This window comes from Falco peregrinus, chromosome 1 (genome assembly GCF_023634155.1).
Source record: "Falco peregrinus isolate bFalPer1 chromosome 1, bFalPer1.pri, whole genome shotgun sequence".
Lineage (NCBI taxonomy): Eukaryota > Metazoa > Chordata > Aves > Falconiformes > Falconidae > Falco > Falco peregrinus.
In genome coordinates this window covers 21,515,832-21,539,347 of record NC_073721.1, presented here as the reverse complement: position 1 = coordinate 21,539,347, position 23,516 = coordinate 21,515,832, and the positions used below count along the sequence as shown (strand labels likewise).

Sequence of the window (23,516 nt, the reverse complement as noted above, 5' to 3'; positions counted from 1 at the left end):
TTATCTGTAACTGGCTAAGCAGGAAAACACATCAGGAGGAGCAATCTAATTTCCCTATCTAATTAAGACTTCCCAGCACAATGCAAACAAATCCTACAGAGTATTTAACACTTTTTAAACAAAAAATAGTTTCAGAGATCGTTTATTCTGCTTTCTCAGGTTTTGCAGTGATTAAGGGCTGATTCATGTGACTTCTCTTTGTTTGCACATCATTGTTAGTCATTTGAATAAACACTGAGCACACAAGCTTGACCTCTTGAAAAAGCTGCTTTGGATTTTAGCAACCACATAACAGCCCTTTGGGATGACAAAAGTCTTGTTGTGGCTCTCCAACCCATCTTTTATGCCACATGAATGGCAGGCACGTCTAAACATTAATAATCTCACATTATGAAGTTATCACAGAGTGTTATGGAAGTTTACCTGTCAGGATTAACACTCATCTGTAATTTGCGAAGTGGTTTGTACTACCAAATTTTTATTGACTTTGTAGAAACAAGAACTTCATTAAGAAGAGGGAGTCCCTTAGGCTGAGATATACTGACCTAACGATTGTAATTCAGATTTTGGTAACATATACTTTAATGGATTCATTGAAAGGAAGGTAGTTCTAGCCTTTCACATCAACTCCAGGGAGTAGTGAACAGAAGTTACCACAGGACATGTTTGACCTACAGTCTTAAATGGCTAGCATTCAAATAATAAAGCAACAGAAGTCTTACATATATTTAGCACTCGTGTATTTTCTGTCTCTGAGCAGCCATGCAAGTTTTTGGGGTTAGCAACGAAAATGTAGTCTTGGAAAAAACGTAAAAGATATGAAGCCAATATAAATCAGTCACCCTATGCAATTATTAAAAAAACCCAGAGCCTTTCTTGCTGGGGGCTTATTTGTTTCACTGATTAAAATCGTGAAAGTTCTCCACAGATAAACTTTTTCATACAAGCTTCTAAGCTTCTTTTCAATAAGTGATGTTAGACAAATAATGTGCTAAAAGGTCAATCTGATTAAAACTCTCACATGCTGCTAACATAATACCCTAGCTTGTGAGTGGACTTAGGCAGATTTTGCTGTAGTCTTATACCTATTCTTAAGAAAGGAGAACCAAGCATGGGTGCTCAATTCCACTAGCAAGTAATTCCTTTTTTCATACTTGCCACTTGCTCAGGATAACATCTTCTAAGCACTTTAAACTTGTGTAGCTACCAAAGGCAACATTACTGAGCAACAGGGAAGGGGAGGTTTCCATTCTAAAAAGCTACAGAGCTAGACCAGCTCTTTGAGACCACTCCTCTTGATTTTGGCGAAAGCCCTGATGATTACAACTATTAGCATAAAAGCACAATGTTTATCAAGACAATTAGAGTACAAAAAGTACCTCACTGGAGGTAATTATGCCACACTCTATTCTTCTCTGTCACCACCTTATTATGAAGGCACCAGGAAACAGAATTAATGAATCTTTAAATGACCCTTCTCCCAGAGATCATATTAAGTATGGTCACTGTTGCAAAAAATAACCTTCAAGGAGCCCTGTCAAAGCTATTGACAGTTCTATAAAGTTTTATGAGAACTGTGTTGTTGTGTGTTGAGAAAAGGTCTAAGCATTAATCTTGTTAAGAGATCATTAATTGTAGGATCATTTAGGTCAGAGAAGACCTTTAAGATCATCCAGTCCAATCATTAACCTTGCACTGCCAAGTCTACCACTAAACCACGTCCCTAAGCACAACATCTGCACGCCTTTTAAATACTTCCAGGGATGGTGACTCAATGCACATCAGCATGCTAGCAAATTTTTGCAGAAAATCAAATTGACAGCAATTCATTCATGCGGGTGGGCGGGGGGGTGGGGGGCGGGGCGTGAGGGGGAGGCTGGGAATAGGATGGGATGGAATGGAACAACAATAATACCAGTTGCACTTTTTATTTGAGGAGAACTGTCCAAGTGAAGATATATTTTCTTATATAAATAACAATACATTATTATTATTTCAAGAGAAAATGCAAAATGAAAGCCAGAAAGGTGGGGGTTTATATGTTTGGATTGGGATCAACATACTGGAAGTTTCCTGGCAGGACGAAACCAATTCAAACTTGATCTGAGTGGATATAGACTGGCCCCCCTTGGGCAGCTCATTCGATACTTAGACATTCAGTGCACCAATGTACATTTCATCAAGATTCCTTACAGCATGCTGCTTACACAAACTCTCTCTGAGAAACAGTTTTTATCTTCACACTCAGAAAGCAGATTGAACCTTGGTCTAATAGACCTGGGGTGAGTACTCCAGTTTCTGTGTTCTTGAATAAAAAACAAGCAGGGAGAAAAGGAGGAAGGGAAATCAGAAAATATTTGGATTGAGGAACATGTAAATGATTTTTTGGACTATATCTGAAAGGGTTTGGAAATTATTCACACCCAGCGCTAACTTATACAAAGACAATATATCCAAATTACATACTGTACAGTTGTATCAATTGCTTAGCCTACAGTATAAGCTGGTTTTCTCAGGATGAGGTTCCTTTATCAATCAAGGTCTTGTACAAGCAAAAAAAATCCAAAAAAACCCAACAACAAACATACATCAAACCCACAAGTTTAAGAGTATATGTCCAGCTCATGCTCTTCACTTTAAAACTACTGGATTACATGAATCTTATGCTTTGCTTTTCTAGATCCAAGTGAATTTTACAAAACATAAACAGAACTAGATATATTTATATCCAAGTTTGTCGTTACCAATAATTTTAAGTCATATTCCTATAAGATGGACATAAGATTTAGAATATTAAATCTGAGTTGCTGTGATGTTTTGAAGGTATTAACCTATCAGATTCATAAAATTACACTGTATATAAAGCTGAAAAAATCATAATAATCTGTATTTTAGAAAATATATGCTGCAGTCATCATATACACTGTTTTCCTTTTTTTTAACAAACAATTGGCTGTAAATATTCATAATGTTGTGATCCAGTAATCTCATCTACAGCACCACCAGGTAATACTGAGAAATCAACAAAGTCAGTATATAATTTCAGCTTCTATGTTATTATCTGTGGTTTGTGGGAATTTGAAAGTTTAAACTGGCATGCTCACACATGAGTGTCCCTTGAGAAACAATCCTTCATACAAAACATAATGGTAAGAAATTATAAGGGTGACACGACTCTTAAAATCCAAAAAATTCTCAGTATGGTTCATACAACAGCTGATCTGCAGTAAATCATCAAAGCTTCAAGGGACCTATGCAAATTTACATTAAGTGAAAATATCACCCCTTGAGCCTTAAACCCAGTGTATAAAGTAAAAGAACAGGAATCTAGCTTGGGAATAAGGTCAATTTTAATGTGGAATTTCATGTCTTCTTCACAGGCCAAAATCTTAATATTAATGCAACTATTGTTCTTTACATAATTTGCTAGAATACTTTTGACATGTAAGCAAGGATACAAAGAAAGCCCATCTCTGAAGTGGGAGATTCAGACTCAGAGTGTGAGAGAAATACTTTTTTATTGTACCCTCCAGAGTGCCCCTCGCAACAAGCGGCAGTTTGTTGCTGCTACTATAGCCTTAGTCTTGCATGCTTCTTTCGCCCAGAGTAGCACTGCTCTACTACTAAGATACTTGTGTCTGATCTAATTTTGACATCTACCACTTACTATTTGTGTTTACAAGTTCGCTAAAACAAATACCAACTTTAAGAGACTTTCCTGCAAAAATACATATTGTTTCTTCTCATGCATTCATTCATCACATAGGTACTGCTTGGGCATTTATAGCCTTGGACTGTGTGTTCACACTATCACAACTGCATGTTATCAATGCTTCCATTTATTGACTGCACATCCACTGAAGTCTTTCAACAGGGTTATCTGTTTTAACTTAACACTTCAACTGAAGTATGGAAGTGGCAAGAGAATCTGTCCAGCAGTTTCACAGACCCTTTGTACAACAGCCAAATTCCACCACTGTTTAGCAGCATCAAAAGCACATCACTTTTACATATCTAACAGTAGTCCCAGCAAACATTACACTAACTTTCTGGAGCCAAATGACTAGTTTTGTTGGTATTTGATGACTCAAAACACAAGTGAAAAAGACAGCACACTGTCTTCTAAAGACTGCTTGACAGATACCTCCAGTTCTGGTGGTGCTCCCCAAGGCAGCTAAGTGGCCTGTCAGTTCAGGTCACGTTTGCCTGGAATGGGCACCTGTACAGTCACATGCATACAGGAATCCCCGGACAGCGTATATGACATCAGGCCCTGCATGTAGTACAGCCTCTCCCCTCTGGAACTAGGAAAATAGATTCCAGTATCTGTTAGAAGTCATCTGGCTCATGCACCAGCACTGTATAAAGCTATTCATCTGCCTTCAGATGCTTGCTACTTTGACACTGCTCCTCAAAATGAACTGCGGGGTTAGAAACCTGCTGACACTTTTAACTACTTTTTCTTTGTACTTTCCACTGTGGAGCTGCCCTCAAACCCAGAGAACAATTTTTGCAGCCAAGTTCTTCCCTAATGGATCAAGTTTCAAGTTAAATCAAAGAGGGAAATTTTTTTTTGCAGATCAGTGAATGCAAGGTGGAAACTGAAAAAAAATAGTTCTACAGTTTGGCCAGGACTGTTATTGGGATTTTGGAAATGTCTCTTCTACAGGGAAATACAGTACTGGGCATGATGCAAGAGGTCCCCCTGGGGTTGCTTCATCTGGATTTCTTGCCTTGGGTCTTCAGTAGTTGCTTCTGTCCAGCCAGTGAAAGTTCTCTACTTTCAAAATTTGACAAAAAGGAGGTGCCTTTGCATTTTGGCATTGCAACTGTGGCTACTATATCCATCTTCAACAAGGAAGCATCCACACTAGCCGTGTTTTACTGCTTCATATCTTGAGTAAGATGACATCCTGTGACAGGCAGTGCAATCCAACAAACACTTTTGGTGCTGCAATGATTATCAGAAAAGTAAAAGATTTCCCAAGGCATAGAAATGCTAAAGCCAAAGAATATCTTGGGTGTGTAAATCCAATGCTGTTTGCTTCCCTTCAAGTAGTATTTTGTTTAGCCTTACCACCCCTCCCTTTTTTTTGGGGGGGGTGGGGTGGTGGTGGTGGTGAGTGCTGGCAAATCACAACTATCCTGTTAACCTAGAATCAATATTTGTCGTTTGAACAAACACTCCTAATTTCAAGGTTTATATTCATAATGTAAATTATTCTACTATTTCATCTATTCTGTTATTTAGCAACTGCTTTTTTATTTACCCATTTGTTTTTCATATAAAACTTCCCTTAAGCAATCCCTACATAAAGGACCAAGTTAATTTTTCACTTAGTTTTCTCCTGCTATTTAGGTGACTCAAATTCTGACCACAGCTAATCAGGCGATAATTCTTTTAACCAAAAAAATCTTGCTAGAAAATTCCTTCTGTTTAATCTAAACAAGATCCCAGCTTCCAAAAGTTTGCAGCTGAGGGACTCCTTAGAAAAAAAATATTAGAAGATTGATACCTAGAAACTTCTTCTTCCTTCAGCAATCATACGCAATTTCCCCTTATATCCACATAAACACAAGCCAGCAGAGCTCATTGCATCAATAACCACCTCCTTTTGCTTGCTTTGAATCTAAATGCCCCAGTTTGTCTTGCAAGACACAAGCAACGATGATCACTCCCTGTACATCTTGTGCTGCCTATAACTTATTAACGACTTCCATTGTATACACACTGAATTGTTGCTTTACTAGCCTGAAGAGCCTAAGAGAAACCCACTCTGCACACAGAAGCCATTCAGTGATTTTGATTATCCCAACTTCCCTTTTCTGAACCTCTTATAATCCCATGGAGTCTCAAGACAAAGAACTCCACACAGCAGAGATGCACTCTGCTTCATTCTCCACCCTCCCAAATATTCCCCTGATATTGTTCACAGTTTTGACAATCCATATTGAACTGACATTTCTGTCAAACCATCTAAAATAATCACAAGCTCTTTTATTCTAATGTTGTTCTTATAAAGCCTTGTCTGGGCTGCTTAACTGCTATTAAAAATGTATGTCTCTACTGCTATTTCTATTGTACTTTTGCATAAGACTACATATGTTAAAACTTTTTTTGGTTTTGTTCCCAGAAGCAACTTAGGCAACTGTTTAGATATTGGCATCCATTAATGTTACAAACTCGATGCAAACAACTGTGAATTATAAGGATCAGTCTAATAAACTTTTATTGCTGCAGGAAAATGTTTTGGACCATTTTTTTCTTTATTTTTTCTCAAAACAAAATAAAACCCCTTTTATTATCTTTTCAAATCTTTCTTCCACATTTTGTAACCTTCTCAAACACTGCCTCATCTGCAGCTTGTGATACAAAACTAGGTACAATCAATAATTGCAGGGGTTTCGTTCATATTTTGTTAACTGCTAGATTCTACATTTCTGCATTAAGCTTTTCCAGCTCCGTTTCACTTTGTAGGACTATTGGTGTCTGAAGCAGTACAGGTTAGCTGTACACCAACAACATACAATTTACCTTTTTATCTAATTGTAGTCAGTGTCACTTTCATCGTATATCCTGATTTTATGTCCTCTCCCTTTCATATTCCCTTGGTCTCTGCCTATAGAACTATTAAGTCCAGGGATTCGTGACAGACCACAAAAAGATTATGATTTTTAAGGAAAAGTCCTCAGGTACTTAACAATAGATTGTGATTTTTGATTTTCCTTCTTCTGCTAAGCCTTTTGGGATTACAAGTTTAAAGCTTTATTATGTTTTTCTCTGCAGCCATGAGGCTTGCAGCCTTGCTTATATTTTTTAATGAAAGCTGGGGTTCACATACAATTATACAAAACTAGCAGTCACTAAGGAGAAGAAAAAGTATTTTAGGACTTCCTACAACAGAATTTAAAAGAACATTAAAATTGTATTGGCAGAATTTTTAGGCTTTAAACAGAACACACAAAAATCAGGACACTCTAGTTTCTGTGGTAACATGGTACACTTTTATTCATGGTCCCGGTGACTACCCACTTTTCTCTGGAACACACTCAGAATCAAGGAAGAAGGACAATTTTGAACTCATTCATGAAGCTTCATCGATAGTACACCACAGCGAAGTATAAAAGCCTGACAGTCTACATGCCTATTTAAGTATATGAAAGTACAATGAGAAAAGTATAGGTGATTCCTAAAGCTCTTCCAAAAGTAAGCATTACTTTCATATTTATAAAGCAATTACTGTATAACATTTATTTTTTTAAGGCCTGAAATAATCTTGCTTTTCTAGTCACCAAAGCTACCCCACAACCAGCCTACTAGGTAAGTCTTTTTCATGGTTTGTGATTCCCAAAACAGCTTTCAGAATAACTGTCCCTTAATATATACCTTAACGATCAGCAGGTAACTGAGCATTCATTATCAAAAGAAGAGTATTTTGGACACAGATACAATCCTTCCTGTAACATACTATTCATCATGTAGGTCACTGCTAATCACAAGTAATTTAACTACTGAACCAACTGCAAAACTGATGTTTAAATGTTTGAAGGCATTCAGTATAATCACACATATTCTCCTGTGCACTACTTTCTAAAGATTTTCTTCCCAGTCAGAAATTTCCCACTCTTGCCTCCTGCCTTTGTATAGGCATTTAAAAATTTCCAAATCCTAGTTAACATCACAAACCTCACCTATCAGAAACATTTTTGCAGACTCAGGAAACCTACAGCAGATCAGCTCATAGTGGGAAGGTTAGCTTTAAAGATTTCTTAAATGCTTCAAATGAGATTAATGTGTAACACAGCAGCATCTCAGATAGACTGTAATGAGCATTTGTGATCCTAGACAATCTCTCCCATGCCACTGCGTTCTGTGCCAGAATTTCCAGGTAGCTTTCATAGTTTCCTAGTTTTCAACGAAGAGTTTATCAGATTTGCATAATGAAGCAGTCATATCTAGACCTCACTCATCTGACACAGAGACAAGCAAGAAAAAGGACACCGTATGCCAAACATGCATGTTGCCATGACTGCACTACAAAGCACATCAGTGCTGAGATTGTTCTCCATTCAGAGGAAAAAGGACATTTTCTGTAGAGGTCAGGGTTCAGGCAGTTTAGAACATCATCTATTTCTGTAGTGCAATTCCTAATGAATGTGACATTCCTGTTTTAAAGGTGTATTTCTTGCAGAACTGATTTTTTTTTTTTTTTTAACCAATATACATACACAAACCTTAACACACAATTTTATAAATACATACATAGCACCTGCCTCTGATTTAATAAAATACAGGCCTTGTTAATACTATTGAACATTGGAGAAATACTAGAAATCTTTGTTTCTCTTCACAAATTTATTGCATCAGTAAGTTACAGTTTGCACACAAGTTAGCTTTGCAACAGTGAAGAGTGCAACACAGAAACCTCATACAAGCATCTGAGGTCACAAGACATATATAGAGATCAAATGGGAAGAACGAAAATCTCAGAATAACTGAAACATATTATAGACTCTGAATAAAGTGTTAGATCTAAAGTATGACTAATTGTAAGTACTGAAAAAATAAAGTAGTCAAATTTATGTAAAAAAGTAATGCAAGTTGTTTACATGATGCAGACACACTCTATCCAGGTTCCTTCCTTATGCTATAATACCAGCTAACACTCAAACAGAGAAGAATCAGGTCACCAAAACTGTAAGCACCGGTACATACAATAATTTTAATAGGTTTCTAACTCAGACTATTTTGAGTCATTTCAAGCTTTATCAGAGACGACTAGTTATTTGTCACTTTCATTTCTTCGAATCCTGAGACTCCTGTAATCCTTTTATTTCCTTTAAAACTGAACTCTTAAATAAGCAAAATACTCCACGATAGCCAAAATTTTGTGCGTTAATTAATAACGCTGAGTCACACAAATGTCTACACCCACATATAATTTGTTAAATGTCATGGGATGATAAATGGAAATGTAGCACAGATTTTTATAAAACAAATATTCCAAAAATAAACCACAGTTAAAGAAAAACACTGCAGGGAAGGAAAGAGGTGGAGAGAGAATGCATGTATGAGCAGTAACTGGAATTAGCAAATTAGCATGATAACTTCATATTACTAAGATAACCTTAATTTTTCAATGTCTGTTTCAACGGCTACTCTAAGGTTTACATGCTTTTATGTTGACATTTGACTATGTTTAAATAGATTCAAGATATATAAAGACATAACTAAAATATAACCCAAGATCAAAACTGGCTGTATACCACATTTGATACCGTGAAAAGTAGGGAGAAATAAAATTCCTGAGTACAGCATTTCTATTAAAATAAGGTGCCAGTGGGTGCAGGTCAGAATTGCAAAGGAACTCGACCAGGTGCACGCACAAACAGCTGGGAAGTAGCAGAGACAGGGCAGTGGTACAGCCTACTTAAAAGCAAATCCTAAGGGAAAGAAAGAGCAGGCCCCCGCTTCCAGCTTTCTTCACAGCAACTCTTACCAGCCACAGAGCTGACCTTAGACTCAGCCCGCTAACTTGTAACTTTGCCAATTATACTCCTATTATAGGGGTGTCCTGGTTTCAGCTGGGACAGAATTAGTTTTCTTCTTAGTAGACAGTACAGTGCTGTGTTTTGGATTTAGGATGAGAATAATGCTGATCACACACTGATGTTCTAGCTGTTGCCAAGTAGTGCTTACTCCAGATCAAGGACTTCTCAGTTTCCCAAGCTCTGCCAGCAAGCAAGTGCACAAGAAGCCATGAGGAAGCACAGCCAGGACAGCTCACCTGAACTAGACAACGGGATATTCCATACCATAGAATGTCATACTATAAACTGGGGGGAGTTGTGTGAGGTGGCCGATCACTGCTCGGAGACTGCCTGGGCATTGGTCAGCAGGTGGTGGCCAATTGTATTGTGCAGCACCTGGGTTTTTTTCACTTGGGTTTTATTCTTTTCTCTCTCCTTTTGGTCGCATTTATTGTTATTTTTAAATTTTACTTTATTTCAATAATGTAACTGTAATTATCTAAACCCATGGGTTTACTTTTTTCTGTTTCTCCTCCCCATCCCACTGGGGGAGGTGGGGGGAGCAGGGAGTGAGTGGCTGGCTGCATGGTACTTCGTTGCCGGCTGCAGTTAAACCACAAGGGGGAACGTGCTCCACATCCTGACAACAACTGAAGTAGTAATTCACTAAGACGTTTGAGAATTAAATTAAATGAATATTAAATAACCCACAGATATATCCCCCCCCCCCCCCTTTTTTTTTTCCCTGCTGAATGCAGCTTGTAACAACTAAGGTGTGAGTCACCTTTACAACATTTGCAGTATGGACATATATAAGCAACAACTCAATTGTTCTTTGTTATCAAGCATTAAACTGACTTACTGCCTTCTTTTTTTCCCCAAGCTATTTTACTCACAAAGCTTTTCTGTGCATGAAAGTTAATAATTCCTAACCCTTCTATTTCAGACTGACACAACAGATTATAATCTACTAGTTCAGTGTTCTTCACTGAAATAAAACCGTGCTTGGTGAAAGTAGTTACAGTTTCTACCTAAACACAGTTTCTGCCTAGAGAAGGCATTTAGTTTGCTCTTTAAAAACAGACTCGCGTATACAAACTTTTCATCTAGATAATGTTCCACAAGAAAGATGTTGTAATTAAGTATATTCAGACTTTATTGACACACACACAAATACGCATGCATGTGTACATGTATAATTTCCATTGACACAAATGTAAAATGTTGAACAGTGTAATTATATATACACAACACATGAGTGTCAGATACCATATTTTTAAATCAACTTTGTAGTTTGAGAATTCTGTATTTGAAATGCAGTACAGCATACTAAATGCATAGGTTTGGTACTAGTTGACATGAAAGCACGGGAGTAACTATGAATAATGATTAAAAAGCATAATCTGCTATCACTTGCTAACCAAGAATATTTCAGAGAAATTATACAAAATTAACACATTGCGTTCCTTTATCATTTCTCCTCTGCAAGACCACAGACTACAGCACTTCTTCAAAAAAAACTGTGTGGCAGGCTGAAGGGGTTACCTGGTTTTATCATTTTCATTATTTCATACTTGCTTCAGCCCCTACATTCATACACCAACACCACATGCTTGCTCTTTTATTCCCTGCCATCACATTTTTACAGTAATAGGGTTTACCACTACTTTTTTTCTGAACTATTTTTTTTTCTGATCTTGGGAAGTATCTTTTTGCCCCTATCTGTAAATCCAGTTGTTGTCAGGTTTAACACTATGAGTTAGTATTTACTGGGTTTTGAACTGCTGTTCTTAAACATGAACGTGGACTGTTGCTGAATATATATTTTTCAAAGTTATGATTTCCAAACTCCATCTCATCTTTTCACAAGTTATTTTCTTACACCAAAATATAATGTGTACTTTGACTGAAGATGGGTATTTTTCCTACACAGAAGTAGTAGATAATGTACTTTAAGAAGAGTTTAAGATTTCATAATTCATACTAGTGCATGTTCCTACATAAGGATTGCTGCAGTTAGTACTGGGCTGAATGAAGTCCTCCACAAGCATTCAATCAGTTCTTTACAGACACCATTTATGTCCCACCATACTTAGTGAAAGATAGACCATGGATTAATGATGCTGTGTACATAAAGGTCTATAAATGCTGAGAGAACAACTGTAATGCCCACATACATGTAAAAAAAGTATCAAATGTTATACTAGCAATTACAACAAATATTTAAATATAAAATATTTAAGTTAAAAATGAAGCAGCAATTTCAAAAGAAAGGAAGTTATTACTGCAGCAAGGTTTTTTCCTATTAAACTCTCCACCCCTTTGTTAAAAGGCAGAGTGAAAGAGTGATACAGTTATGCTGGCGTTTGACTTAGCTTTGTGCCTGTGATACAAGGGAAGTAAATAAATTCAAACAGAAAATATGACAAATGTAAAATCACATAAAGTGTTACCATTCTCATGAGAAGTTTAACCTTACATATGAAAAAACAATGCTCAAATAGAAAAAAAATTGAATTAGGGACCTAATGAAAAAACAGTATGACTGCTAGGACTGCTCAAGCAACATACCAGCACTGAATGTATTTGCAATCAGCTCTCTTAACACACTACCTAATCTTAAACAGATAAAAATAATTTATAAATAAGTGGTTTTAGCATTGCATCTAATATCCCTCTTGCTCACCATACAGCACACAGTAATTAGACTCCTTATGAAATCATGCTTCTAAAAATATTGCTTTGCTCGGCACAATTAGTTGATTGCATCAGAAACTAAAGTAAATGCTTGTTCACAAAAGCAGTATTTCAAGTAGCCTGATCACTGGAATCACTTGGGAGTTGTACAGATTCAGCACCTGTTAAGATTCCACCTGCTATTTATAACTTTTACCTCTTAGGGTACAGAAATTTGTCTACATCTGAGAACTTCGGAGGAAGGTTGGCTACCTTAGTGCAGACATTGTGTACCAGCGGTTTCACACAGAGACACACATCAGATTGTCAATAAGAGAAGAAATTAAACCAAATACAGACAGTTTATGACAGGGCATACAACGCAACACAATGTCAAGGTTGAGGTACCTTTCTCCAGCTCTGATATCAAAGATGTGAAAACCATAAACCCCAAGCTGAAGCTGAGGAGATGCAGAAAATTTCACATTGTATCAGAGGAATTGGAAAAAGTTGTTTTTCTTGTTTGTCCTTTATGAAAGACTGGACTAAGTTAAGTTTTAAGTCCTTCTGTAAGATATTAGGACAGGGAGTCTGAAAGTTTATACTGTCAGTGCTAGTTCAGACTCTCTACTGCAAGACACCTTAATGAAAGAAATACCAGTTTCACACAACAGCTCCTAGTAGTTATGCTTCATAAATCTTTTTCACCATATCTCCTGCAAATTTACCTTCAGTACAATGAATGTTGGCAGAATGTAGGATATTTTATTCATGAAATTCTGACTTTCAAACACAAATGTCATACACCGATCTCCTCACAGGAAAAACATCCCCCCCGCCTCCTATAGCCACTGGGTAACAAGCGAGTATGTTGGGCTAGCCCACCTTGCAGTAGTTGTCTATATGCTTATAAAAGTAGGTGCTGTTCAAAATGGAGTATAGACACAGCACTCTCAACCTTTTGTCTGTCCACTCAGAAATACACAATGGGACACAGCTGAGGAAGTGCTTCGAATTAAACCTTCTCCATATTGACCTACAGCTGTTATTACAAAACATCAGGAAAAGGTCTGAGACACCAGTTCCTCTCTGTCATTAGAATGGTAATGATCCTATAAAGCACATTTCAGGTAATGAACAGAAAACTATCATTGAGCAAGGGCCTCGGTGTGGCTTCCATGAAGCCTTCAGGCTGGTACAATCAAACTTACAGTTCAGAAATGAGTAAGCAACTAATCACAGGAATTAATATTTTGCAATATCTATGCATTATCTAAATTGATATTAGGTGTGATTAGAGATCAAATTGTATAAATGGCATATCCACTAACTAAAAAAGCAGGAAAAGATAAATATAAATTTAAAAAAAATATTTGTAAGACACAGGTATTACAAAGAACAACAAAAGTGTTTGAAAGATTTTTATACTAAATGCCAATCTCTATCCATTGTAAAATAAATTCTCAAAGGTAAACTGATTGGCCAGTTTATTTAATAAAAAAAAAATAACATAATTGAATTGCATAACATACTAGATTTTCACCCTATCCAATTTTAAGATGACTAAAGACAGTGACTTCTATTTTCATTCTGTGTCCTTGTAATCTTGAAGAAATCAGAAGCACTTGTTACAGGACTGACTTAAACAATTTTTTAAAATGGGTTTGATTACGCATTCCCTGAAAATAAGTGGAAAAGTGTATCTGTATCTACTACTCCACGCAACCAGTCTATAATTACACAGGCAGTATTGTACATGCAGCATATGCAGTAATGCCCCCCAGGAAGCAAGCAAACTACATACCCTGCTCATACAACTGTGGACATGTAAAAAAAGAAAGGAAACAATTGTACAGAGAGACAGAGTTGAGAAATTTCAAAAATTAGGTGTTTATACATAGGCTTGTTTTAAGTGTAAATTATTGCAGTGTGCCACACTGAATGCCTGCCAATATTTACACCTGACTCACCTTCTATTCCCTGGCAAGAGGGAACACTAGATTAGAGAAAACTCAAGTAAAATTAAGAGATGATTAAGATGCAAAGCTGACAATAACCCAAAAAGTGGATGTCTCCTTACTTTAAAGGAACATGAAAAAACATTTTAGGATTTTACTACTATTCTCATTTCTTGAATGACTTAATTTGTTTGTAGATAAAACATTACTTGTTTTCAGTTCTGAAAACCAAACTCATCATTACCACAGAAACAGTACTATAGATGCAGTTTCCACAATCTACTGTCCCACTCAAATTTTCACCATAAACAGGCTAATAACACTGAAGCTTTGGGCTGTTCATAACGATCCATCCCTTCTGTTCTGAAATATTGCTGGGAAAACAGAATACACTGTCGTGCTCCCCTGACTCTGATACTTTGCTTTGGAAATGTAACAGCTACGAAATCATTCCATGAACACAAATATAAGGGGATTAAGATTGCACTGTTGCAGAAACACTCTTCTAGGCAAATAAAGGAAAGCCGTAACAGGCTGGCAGCAGTTGGGCAGATCACTCTGCCCTGTTTGCAACGATAGCAAGTAGTCCTGGCAGAGCAGCCAAGGGCACTTTCTGGCTCACACACCCATAGTACCACTCTCCTAGCTGAACTTAAAGCGTAACAGTGTAATTTCTGAAGAAACAACTGGCCTACGCTACAGATTTCTACCAGCAAATCTATGTCAGCACAGGATGTGAAAACATCCTCTTACTTGCAATCCTCAAGGCATAAAAGTACCCATAGTGATTGAAGAACATCTCCGCTGCTTAAGCCAGTGTTTTCAAAGAGCTGGTATAATGACGCAAATACCACAGATCACGTGTTTCAGTTTATCACAGAATGCTTTGCAGCAACATGAAGAAAATTGATTGTTTCATTGGCAAAGTGAATACAGGAATATGAGTAATTAATGCAATTATATCAAAGACAAAAGTGGTTATGTCTTAGATGGTGATTAAAGGCACATCTGGGAGAGGGTAGCGTTTTTATAGTATATGCTGCACTTCACGAATGTGACAAACTAGAAAAGCGCAAATGCACATTGATGCCATTCAACCAGAAGGCCTATTTTAGCAGATAAAACCAACTCAACTAGAAAGCTTACCTTCAGTTAAGTGCTACTCTAACCAATAAGCCAATTTGAGGTCCATCTCTGGTTACTTCCACAAGGAATAAACTTGATGATAAACAAATCTCTCTGACACCAGCCAGTCCATGAAGGTCCAGAAATGCTGCTCCACTGAACAAAAAAAACAAATAAAAAAACAGTTATCAGGTTCCTTACGATTTCAAAGGTTGCTTCCTCAACAAGGTACTTGACAGCTCTCACGGGAGTTCTGCCAACCTCATCATCTCTCTCTGCCAGATTCTTCCTCCTCTCGTGTTTCTGATTATCCTCTTAAATCTGCAACCTAACAATGTCCTAGATCCCACGGGCAATCAACCCTCAGAGGAAAGATGTGTTGTTATTAACACAGCAGTTGCTCTTCTGCTGTGTTGGTTGGATGCTTCTATTCCTCAGCCAGCTCACTGCTGAACAATTCTATTCTTCTCTCCTTTCAGCATGAATACATGGCACACTTCATGCCAGTTGGCATTAAAGTCTGTCCTGACATCAAAGTGATCTCACTTAGAGCTGTTAGTACCTTCAAAATTAATTATACTCTACTAGCTAAAGAAACACGGTGCACGAGGACAATAGTCCTGAAACCTTAACATTTCATACTCAATTGAATAAATTAAAGTGACTAACACCAAGCTAATGAAAAAATCCCACTAGCTAAGTGATGCAAACCAAACCAGCTCAAACCAAACAGACAAAACAAATGCCTACTCTGTGGTTTCTTTTCTTATCCCAGGTAAGCAGGGACCACAGGTTCAGCACACAAACACAAGTATCCACAACTGAGAGTGTCTATCTGATCCAGCTACTACTGGTTCCTGGTTTAAGACCAGCATCTCATTTTAATCTCTGATCACGATGACAACGTGTCAAAAATTAATTTCCACATGAGGCAACCAATTTCTCAAAAGAAATTTCAGAAGATGTATGTTCAGAATATTTCTCTTAATTTACTAATGCAAAAGCTGAAATCCATTTTCAACATTGTTACTTTAGTTTTGGTATCAAAATGAACAGAAGATGTGGAACAGGTCTGTGCATCTAGCTCGGTGTTAAACACATCATCTTAAGGGCAGCTTCTTCTGAACTAGCTAATTATTATGCAGCAGTTGGAATAGAGTTTTTATGGCACTGACTGCAGCAGGGACCTGCACAGCTTGCCTGTGTCTCTACAAATGGTTGACTGGATTGGTTGGGAATGCAAACACAGGTTAAAAAAAGACAGAAGAACATGCTAATCTGGTCCTAAAATGTAGCTGCTCTGTAATGTAGTCTTACAGTCCAGTATTTACTAATATAATTATGTCAGATGCTTTGCTCAGGACCAACTACTGCTCTTAAAAGGAATATGCACCAATATGGAGCAAAGCTGTAACGGATTTTAGTCACATCAAGAGACTTTTCCCGAGCAAGGAGTAAAGTTTTTACACTGTGGTTTGAGGAGGAACTGTTAGACAGTGGAACAGAACAGGGAAAAGACCTGAATACCAATTCTGCAGTCAGTCCTACCACTTGCTCTTTAAAGACGCAGTGTCTCAAACGGTGCGACATACCTGGTCTTCCTTAGTCTTTACCCCTTTCCTAATCTGCGATAGACAGTCCCTGGATTTTTTTTGCTGTTGTTTTCATTTTACTTCTGGGTTTTTTTGTTCATCAAGTAAAGCTAAGCATTCAAGTTTTGATTCTATCATAAACTGGCCTTATGTAATGTTTAAAAGCATTTCTATCATCTTTGAGCAACTCACTTTAATGAGAAGGCCTAGAGAGATCCCTTCAAAGCTCTGGCTGACTATGGGGCGTCAGCACATCACTACAAATCATGTCAAGTGCATTATGTACACAGGCAACCAGAACACCCACATACACCTTCTTCAGCATCAGGAAAATGCAAAGCATCACATGACAAACAATATATAGGAATATTAATTCTGATGTTTCTCTTGCAACACATGAAGGCTAGCACTGTAAAATGACTAACACCTGCCAGAACACACAATTTTCACAGGCAGGATTTAGGCTCAAAGCATGGGTATATGGGTGCAATAGACAGCAATCACCTCCACCTCTCAAATTTGACAGACCGTACAGTCATAGAATTGTTTAAGACCCTTAAGATTACTGAGTCCAACTGTTAACCTAGCACTGCTAAGTCCACAACTAAACCGTGTCCCTAAGCACCACATCTACACATCTTTTGAATACCTCCAGGGATATTGATTCCACCACCTCTCTGGGCAGCTTGTTTCAGTGTTTGACAATTCTTTTGGTGAAGAAATTTTTCCTAATATCCAGTCTAAACCTCCCCTGGCACAATTTGAAGCTATTTACTCTTGTCCTATTGCTTGTTACTTGGGAGCAGAGACTGACCCCCACACAGCTACAATGTCCTTTTGGGTAGTTGTAGAGAGCAATAAGGTCTCACCTCAGCCTCCTTTTCTCCAGGCTAAACACCCCCAGTTCCCTCAGCTGTTCATTTAATGCCTTATTTCTATTTGTGTGCTGAAGGTGGCTCATCCTCCCAACCTGACTTCAGGATGGACCAGCAGGTAACCCTGCAGAGTAGCACAAGATTCCCTCCAAAGCTGCAACCCCATAAAAATCTATTTCATGCCACCAGTATGCAGGCTTTGCTTGAAAATATCATTTCATATCAATTAGGTAACTGAAAAGAAATCAGACATCATCTTCATCCAGACTTGTCACAGCCACTAAACACACACAATGGTTAAATTTTTTGAGATCATTCCAGTCCAAAATAAGCTTGCAACTTAAAACATTACAGGAGAGGAGAAAGGCCATTCTAAATTATACTTAGCAACAACACATTGCAGTTAAAAAAACTCTGCAACATAAATTAATATTAAAGTTTCTGAACAAATATGCATCTTGACAAGAGCAACCATCACATAATTACAGAAGCAAATGGGATATATGCTCATTTCCTAAGTATTTGTATGCAAGTTGATACCAGTTGTACTTCAGAAACAAATAATTCATTTACAAGCTAATTTGAGCAATACAGTCTGCCAAATTAAGCCTGACGTTTGAAAAACCTAAGTTCTGCAGGAGGAAGCTAGTCCTCTAATTTCTTGCATGACTGGAGACACAAAATTAAGACAAAGTGTCGTTTTATTAAGGCTCAGAAAACACGCTTTTAAAACTAAGGTGGCTTTTAATTCCCTAGCTTCCACAGATTTTAGAAGCAAACAATTGTTTAAAATGTCTTAGTGGCGAGACTTAATGTGCTGAAGGCAATCTGTGTTAATGGTGTCTACTCCGGAATGGAATGAATTTTTCTCTCTCAGTGCGTTTAGCTTGGAAACAACCAACATCTCTGTCTCCAAGTTATTATTAGTATCTATAGGGATAAGAAATTATCAAGCTAGCTTAGACACCATCTTATTGAAATTTAAGACTATTTGTGTGCTCTAGGGAGTTTTGCTGTTGTCCTGAATAAGACAATTGTTAGAAACTGAAAAGGTACGAAACCATTCCTCCTCTACGCATTTCATGCATTGCTAAACTCCGTAAGAAAATGGACTCAGTATTGTGTGGCTGACAGATTTTCTTTTGTGTGGAAAAATCTGTGAATATTCTCATAACTAAAATGAGAAACTCCCAGGCTGAAAATTCCTGAATCAAACAGGTACTGTTATTACAATAATACCACCAAATACTGTACAACAGAAGGTACTAATAAGGCTTCCTAAGGTTTTGGAAAAACAATACAAGAAAACCTCCATTACATTCTGTATTTCCTCAACATAACACATTTCAGTAAATATGTATCTATTAGAATGACTAATTACCTTGAACTGATATTTTAAAATATTTAAGAAAATTTCTCTAGCTCTGTGACCTACGCAGGCAGCTAAAAACACATAACTCAAAAAATCACTACAGCTATATGAAAACATGTCTACAGAATGGTCTTTACATGAATGAAATGTTTTCTGAGAATGACTGCCTTTACTCAGTGTGGATTAAAAAACCTTTAAAAACTTAGCACATTTCGGTGCTACATTCATATAGAATTTTTCCATTTATTTATTTAGTACAGAGACAATCACTCAATTCATGCCTCTATTTATGACTGATTACAATAAATCTAACTTTTGCCTCTGTTACTTTTGCTTTCTTTGTGGTTCTCTTTCTTAATGCTACTTGACCATTTCAGCATTCTTTTAATTATATCATTTGTCTTTACCAAAGGTACAGTTCTATCAAAATCAAAATCCAGCTGAAAGCATCAACTTAGACATACAGATTTTGAGGCAATTCCTCATTCCACATGGTTACATGTTAGAACAAAAATGGCTACTGCTTTGGAATTTCAATGCTTCTTTCTATTGGAAGTGGAAAACTAAGTATCAAAACATTTATTTATTTGTTTATTTTTTCTGATTACTATTTCCCTGAACACAACTAATAACAGAACAAGACCACTGCTTTGTTCATTATTTCCAAACATCATCTCTGGGAAGAACCCAACATCAAAATATTTTGCCATCACATTCTTGGCATCTTACCATTTATGCTTATCTGGCTGTCTGTGGCTCCTTGCTGCCCTTTTTCCTTAGATTTCTGTTGCCTCTACAGACAGCCATTAGGATGCCATTACTCTTTTGGTGGCTTTTCTCTAGTACCACCATAATTTATAAGTAAAAGCGCTGATGCTGGCCAGCTGTACAAGGATCTGTGTTGACACAATGGTTCCCTTTGTTTCAATGTATTTTACAATTAAATAAACTGCCTGAACATTTTTTAGATTAATTTTAATCTTCAATGTCCATTAGTTACAACAGTGCTTCATCTGACCTCCCCTTCTATACATTTAGGGCATCTCATTATTTATTATACTTTCAGCAATCAATTTTAACAGTTCTTACTCACTTCTTTCCCTCTAAAGACAGTATAGTAGTTTGCAACAGACTGTTTTACCTTGTAAGTTCCCAACTTTATAAAGAAATAGAAGCTTATACCTTTAGGCTCATATGTGTGACAACAGGATCAATGTTTGATTTGCCATCTGCCTTTAGGACCCCTTATATAATTTCTTCAATTTATATTCATTACAGAACACCTGTCAAATCTGTTACCCAAATTATTCCATGCCCATGTTATAACCTCAAAACATGTGAAGCCACTACTTGTACAATAAAACACAAGTCTTGTTTGAGAAAAAACACATAAAGGAGGATTGATTTTAATCTTGGAAATGTCAAACTTCTGCCTATAATGCTCAACTACGTTTTTCTGAAACAGCAAAGTTCAAAAAGAGCCACGGACCTGACAGATCTCTGACACATCATGATAGATGTGACAGGTCTACTACTTTACTGCCAGAAATGTCCTCCAACAGAATAAGGCAATCAATGAAGAATAATAAATCTATCCCAGATCGTAGAACTATCTTTTGTATGTGCATAAGAGAAGAAACAATGCATTTTTTTTTAATCTCTGGAAACTCCTATTTTAATAAACTGTTACACTAACTTTCTTTAATATTATACAATACCAGTTACACGGTTTATCTGTTCAATACTTTTCCCCCTACACTCTTAACATGCTTTTTGTTATTATTAAGCTAGTGGAGACAAAAAAACCCAAAAACACCAAACCAAACCAACAACAACAACAACAAGATTTAAAACATACTTTCCTATTAACAGGTTTTTCTTACCTTTTTTTCTGGTCCCTCTGTCAGCCAGGAGAATGACAGCTACTCCAAATGTATCTGTTGAATTATGTCCCCATTATCCTAGAAGACATTGTTATTGATTAATACTGGATCAAAATTTTACCTTGAGTGCACAGTGTGAATACATTTCATTTTCCTTTTTTGAAAATTCCCATATTTGAGATAAATTACAGCAAGTCTGCAAAAGTTAATTTGACATTCATAAATCAAATCATTCTAGAGAAAAAATTGGTTTGATTTATAACTAATGCTTTTGAATGTATTCTAACACCTACCCTTCAAGCAACAACCTTGACTTCAACAACCAAGAGAATATACTTGGAAATATGTATTTTCTGAAGCTATTTGACTACAATACTAACAAAACAAGCACAGCTATGTCAGCTCAAACACAGTGATTTAAAATACTATTTTTATTTTATGGCAACATGAGTACATTTAACATTTTCAGTAAGTAGGCTCAATAAATTTAAAAAATATTGCATGAATAGATTGATGTTTGTACTTGTGTATGATTTCAAAAATACACCTATGCATCACTGTCATAGTTATATTTCTTCCATTAATTTACACCTTTATAAGCACACAAATAATATTTAATGTTCTAAACAACCAAGACAGTTTGAATTAAGCAAAACCCATACACACAGAACAAGCAGATACATGACTAAAGCTCACAAAGTTTTGAAACTGTGAAATTGATGATTTCAGGATATCCCGGGCTAAAGAACTTCTATTTATTCACACACAACCACAATCATTTAGCTTTTATTAGACTGCAGTTCCAAAGAAAAACAAAGCAATATGACAGAGTGGGAACATTATGGCACTCTTACACTTCTGTCTCCTGAAATGCAATAGCTGCAATTAGGAAGATGCTGAGTAGCACCTGTGTAAGAAACAAGAAGCAGGTTTTGCTTTGCTTTTTTCATAAACATTAAACAAACAAGTATATATACAAGACACCTCAGTCAGACACACACCTGCAACACACCAAAAGCGTCTGTGGAAACCTAGATAACATAAGGCTCCTATATTTAATTAATATCTTACTCTTAGAGGGTATTTCTTCACTAAGTGTCAAGGGTTAAATAGATGCAGTGCGAGGCGAGCAAATATATTTGCATCTTTATCAGCCCAAGCTTGATATCATACTGCATGTTCCCAGTTACTCCCTCACACCCACACGCGCCTCACATTACAAGGCGTCACCTGGGTCCAGGATCAAAGGAAAAAACAGCTTCAGCAGCTCATCACACACCAGCTTCCCCTTGCCTCACTCTCAGAGGTTCTCTATCTCTCCTCCAGCAGGGGCAGCCCAAAGCTTCCCCCACCCTAGCACCCTCACACACGCCATTCCCGCCCCTCTCCTCTCCCCCCCAGGGCTGAGGCAGCACCCCCGGCCCTCACACAGGCAGCAGAGGGGGGGCCACATGTTCTGATTGGACTGCCTTGCCAAAAGGCACTCCCTGGTTGGCTGCTGGGGGGGACCTCAACTCAGTCACACCCCCAGTGATTCCTGATCATTCCAGAATGTTCTGGATCACTCCTTCACCCTCAATCTCCTCCCTCTTCCCACAGAAATGAACCCCTGAGCATGTTGTTTTCCTTTTAAAAGGTGAAATTACTAACAGGCCGATAGGCCTGATGGAAAAGAAACAAACTTTGCCTGAAAAATGTTCTGATTGCAGATTAATAGGCAGCCACCCCTCACAACGGCCCTTCTTTTGTCGCCTGAGCTCTACTCAAAATGGATTCACCTGAAAACCAGGAAGAAAAAGTTGTCTGCCCTGCAAACGCACAGCCTACTAGCAGGAAACCACAGCAAAGCACACCTCCACTTACAGGTAAGGGAAGAACCTGCAGCACAGTTTTCACTACCTCGCAGGCACTGCCAGCAATGTAGCAACACCTCGCAAATCTCAGCCACCCCACCCGGCACCAGCCCTCCCTCCTCAGACCCCACCTCAGAGCAGAGGACTTTGCTGTGAGGAAATGGTTACATGCAGCAAGGCAAGCAATGTGTATTGTTGGCTCCTGATGGCATTTTGTTTTAATACATTGCTACAATGGGTAGATAGCTTGCTGCTTCCATATAGTCCATCTACGAGCAAAGGGGAATATGAAACATCAAGTTCAGAAAGTAAGAACAAAAAGCAGGTTTCATAATTGTGTGCATGAATGCAAAGAAATCTCACAAAATAAGTTGTAGTTTTCTGTGTTGCCTTGTTATCCCCAACAGCCTTCTAGCTAGATATTTCTTTCATACAGGTTTCATTCTCATAGCTCCTGTGAAAGGTAGCAAAGTATCATGTTTTCATACTCCACATGAGGAAACTTACGTACAGCAAGAATATGATACACTTTGAAAGTAGTACAAAATACTCCCATAACACTCACTCTAATCTGTGTATCTCATAGCTATTTCTAGCAAGCACAGTTTGTTTTTTGCAAGTGAAAACAACAATACAGTATGCGAGGATAAA

General features: G+C 37.5%; 1 protein-coding gene across 2 annotated transcripts in view; it reads right to left on the bottom strand.

The window, feature by feature from the left end:
- The window catches only part of PCDH15 (protocadherin related 15), an 821,537-nt gene that overhangs the window by 610,115 nt on the left and 187,906 nt on the right, over nt 1-23,516 (bottom strand). For both annotated transcript variants that reach the window (XM_055808474.1, XM_055808447.1), the window contains exons 5-6: nt 21,013-21,090; nt 15,312-15,446 (exon numbers count right to left, since the gene is read on the bottom strand). The gene's annotated coding sequence lies outside the window, so the exon portion shown is untranslated. The remainder of the gene's footprint in view (nt 1-15,311; nt 15,447-21,012; nt 21,091-23,516) is intronic.